Source organism: Pteronotus mesoamericanus, unplaced genomic scaffold (genome assembly GCF_021234165.1).
Source record: "Pteronotus mesoamericanus isolate MK-2021 breed Mesoamerican mustached bat unplaced genomic scaffold, CSHL_Meso_final contig_181, whole genome shotgun sequence".
NCBI classification, from domain to species: domain Eukaryota; kingdom Metazoa; phylum Chordata; class Mammalia; order Chiroptera; family Mormoopidae; genus Pteronotus; species Pteronotus mesoamericanus.
In genome coordinates, this window is record NW_026555077.1 from 1,375,028 (window position 1) to 1,379,449 (window position 4,422).

General features: G+C 38.8%; 1 non-coding gene across 1 annotated transcript; it reads left to right on the plus strand.

Moving 5' to 3' along the window:
• The first annotated feature begins 2,281 nt into the window (after positions 1-2,281).
• On the plus strand, positions 2,282-2,431 carry LOC129065668 (small nucleolar RNA SNORA17). The gene has a single exon (XR_008528611.1). It is a non-coding gene; the product is annotated as a small nucleolar RNA SNORA17 (small nucleolar RNA).
• The last annotated feature ends 1,991 nt before the right edge of the window (positions 2,432-4,422 follow it).

Below are 4,422 nucleotides of genomic sequence, written 5' to 3' on the forward strand. Positions count from 1 at the left end.
GAATAACTGGAAAACACTTCAGTAATCTTTGGCTGTGTCACTGTTTTTGACAGCCCTCCTAATTTTGTACTCAAGAGAAAAATAATATCTCATGTTGTCTCTTTTGCATGATTAATAGACAAAAAGTCATTCATCATCTCTTGACTCTTAATATGCTATGAGGTTAAGGAAATCAATCAGTATTCTTATTCTTTCATAATGATTGAACCTGACAAAAAAGAAGTCCTCAACCAGAAGATGAAATTTGCCAGTAATGTGAGTGTTTGTTCTATGCGGACTACACAAAGCTGTTAAGCTGTTGGGATAGTAATTGATTTTTTTGGTATGGTGATGTTAAAGATACACTTAAATTGATATCCTGAGCATGAATCATTCTGTTTCTTCATCTCCAGTCATTCTTCAAATACACTGCAATATTGGCAATCATCAGTGCTATATTTTAAAATACCCTTTAGCATAATTCAATGTCAGAATGTTTCCCTGTGACTGACTGTCCCTGTACTATAAAAGCTTTAGGAAGACAGCTTCGCCTGTCTCACTGGAATTCTTAGATATGGAGCACCTTCAGCTTGTCACTGTCTATCTATAATTTAAATTTTTAAAAGTTAGGTGAAGAAAGCTTGTTTTTATTATTACTTCTTAACTGAATATACATTAAAAAGTCTGTTCTTGGCAATAAATAACATTTTAAAAATACTTATTTATTTCTGGAGAGATGAGGCTGGAGGGAGGGAGAGAGGGAGAGAAACATTGATGTGATGGAGAAACCTCAGTTGGGCTGATATTTCTCACCCTCCCCAACCAAGGACCTGGCCTGCAACCCAGGCATGTGCCCTGACTAGGGATCAAAATGGCAACCTTTCAGTTCACAAGCTGACACTCAACTAACTGAACTATGACAGCCAGGGCCACAAAATAACATTTTCAAGTAACCTATACTGTCAGTGCTTATAATAAAAGAAAAATGGACTTGCAGGTTATTCACATCCAATTCTAATGAAGATAACAATAAAGTCTGCATTACAAATATATACTAATTTATTTTAGGAAAATAAGGTTAGATATTAAATTAGCATCATTAACATGATCAAAATTAATTTTACTGCATAGTCAAATAATATTTTATTCATTTTAAAAACAGTGTTTTTTTTTTAAAGAGCAGCAGTTTCATTAAAAGTGTATATTAATTAGGAACTTGTTACAATGACCTGCTTGGTTAACTATGAAGTACAGCAGTATTTATATTGTTTTTGACACACTATATGTTTTATATCTCATGATATGAGAAAAACATTTCAGTTTGTAAATTTAACTGAAATTTTTTTTAACATAGAGTATAAAATATTTATTTATCAGTTGGGTTTATTGAGACTGAGTAAAGCGTTTCAACGGAAGAAATTCTTCACATGATTGAAGAATCATATACTCTTCATGAATGATGTGTCCTCTCTATTGATCTTTAAAGAATATATGATTTAGGCATGTGAATATGAAGGACATGATACTTGGTGAAATAATGAGCTTAGGAAAAATGTTACCTCCTAAATTAAATGTGTGCAATCAGCTTCAGCTGGAATGAAAATGTTAGGGGAAAGATGGTGGCCAAATAGGTGGAAGCTGAGCCTACTTACTAATGCCCCCAGTGTGGATTTTCAACAGATCCTCTGACAAGTGACCTGAACAATCAATGGAATCTTAGCTGGTACAACTTTTTGAAGCCAGGGAATGAAGAAGAAGCTTTGCACTTTCCAGTAAGCAATTTTACAAGTTAAAAAGGAAATATCTTGCATGAAGTGCCTGAAGCAGAGAGAGCAGAGGAGAGAAAGTACAGCTTGGTGGCTCCAACCCCTCCTGGAGCGGCGGGCCCCAGCTCTGAATGGGGAACCCCCAACCCTAACTGGGAGAGACTTGGGAGGATATGTGGACTCTGGGAGACTCAGGTTGCACACACACACAGTGAGCAGCAGGTCCATGGCTGAAGCACCAGCTGGGAGAGTCCAGGAGAGAAATTCTGCCTCTTAAGATTGTGAGAGGCACCGGAAGTCTGTGGACAGCCCTGAAGGAAAAAGACTTTTGGTCTTTTGGGGAAATGGAGAGCCAGGCAGTGGCTCAGAGCAGTAGTGTGGGTGCTTTGCTGGGATTTTTGTAAAGAGAGGGGAGTGGAAATGAGCAGGGAAACGACCCTCATGCAGCTGTCCAACCAGCAAAGAAGCCAGATTCAAAGCATGGTTTGTGCCCATTGTATGCCACTGGCCAGAAAGAGTAGAAGGCTGCACAGTGAAGGGGTTGTAGAGCCCCACCCAGTGCAGCTGGTGAGTGGCGGTAGGGGCACTGCACGCAGAACAGAGGGTTTGCGTCTGAGCTTCCTGCTAGAACAGTGAGCCAGGAACCAGACGGGCTGAGTACCTGAGATTCTTTGCAGCCTGGCAGGGCCACCCAAATTATGGAACACAAACCTCTGGGAAGATAAAAGCATTCCCATCTCCCACCTGCAGGACTTCAATCCCTGTCAAACAGTAAGGCTAGGCTCAAGAACCCCCTATTAGGTGCAGATCCTCAGGGGAAAAAAAAGGGAACCTCCAAAGAAGCCCTTTATTAACTTTTATCAAATGCTATTCTGGTTCCTCCTCATGCCATATTCAACTGAAAACAGCACAGCAGAGAGATTAGAAATTGACACAGCAAGAGGTATTCAGGGCCCCACCCAGCCTCGGCCCTCACACAAACCTGCCATCAGCACCAAGCAGGAAAGAGCTTTTACACAGGTTGGTCCCACACCCGAAACAGACAGGTAATTCACTAGAAACTATATGTTAGCAGAACTAATCTGGGACAGACCAAGACATGTGGTGCAGGAGCAGGGAACACACCTACCATTCTTCCTAAAGGCTGAGCAGCACCTCCTGAGGGGAGTGGTGATCCAGGGATCACACCCTTCTCCAGATCATACCAGAGGCCCTGTATGGAGGCTGGTGGAGGTGGTGGTGGTGTATGTGTGTGTATGTGTATAAATACATATAAATATATATTATTATATATAAATAATATTTATTTACTTATTTATAAACATATATCAATATAAATATATAAATAAATATATACACACGCACACACATATGTCTGAAAAATGTCAAATCATTATTAATATTATGAGAATGGGTTGTGTGACATCGATGTAACCTGACAGCCAAGGAGGGGCGACTGGAAGGTGCATGCTGAACAATGATGACTTCATGTACTAGCCAGTGGGAGTGACAGAAGCCACTGAGTGAGCACATGTACTATGTGGCCATCGCATTCAAAATTACTGAGCTAGTAGAGAAACAAATCTGCATCAAATTTTGCATTAAGCTTGAACATTCCTCTCTGGAAACTATTCAGATAATTCAGAAGGTGGCAGCTATGGGCAATTGGTGATTGGTAGCTTCATCACAACAACATTCCTGCTCATGCATCATGTCTCATGCAGAGACTTTTTGGCAAAATATCAAATCACCCAGGTGACTCAGCCCCTCTACAGCCCTGTTTTGGAGCCCTATGACTTCTGGCTTTTCCCCAAAATAAAATCACTTTTGAAAGGGGAGAGATTTCAGACCATCGAAGAGGCTCAGGAAATTTACAGTGGTGCAGCTGATGGCAACTGGGAGAACTGTGTGAGGAACCAATGCGCCTACTTTGAAGGGGGTTGAGGCATCATTGTTTTATGTACAATGTTTCTTGTCCCTTACTCAATAAATGTCTCTGTTTTTCACATTAAATGGCTGGGTAATTTCTGGACAAGCCATTTATACACATGATTTGATATTTTACCAAAAGACTCCATGGTTTTCTGATGGGAAGTCAGCTGTTAATCCTGTTATTCCTTCATATATAAGACATTTTTCTTGATTTTTTATGATTTGTCATTGAATTGAAAATGTTAACAATTTTAATATGTTGCATGTTGGTGTAAACTTCTTTGGGTTTATCTTAAATTTTCTTGAGCTTCTATGTTTCAAATAAGTTTTACAACAAACATGGAAAGTTTTCAGCTATCATTTTCATGTGTAAATTGGTATGCTTGATGGTGCACTACAGGTCTAAGGATTTTTTAGTCTTATTCTTTTTTACTTTTTGTTCCCCAAGCTAATCATTTCTGCTATTGAGACCCTCCAGTGAATTTTTAATTTCAATTATTATACTTTAAACTCCAGAATTTCTATTTGGTTCTTTCCTTAGAATATCTATTTTTTTGTTCATATTATCTAATGACTAGTGCAGACATTATTTTCATCACTTATTTTAATTATTTTTCTTTGTCTCCATTTTTCTTTGAACATATTTATAATAACTGGTTAAAGTCTTTGTTTAATATGTGCAACATTTGGGATTCCTCAAGGACAGATCTATCAACTACCTTTCTCTAGATGCATAGGACAAGCT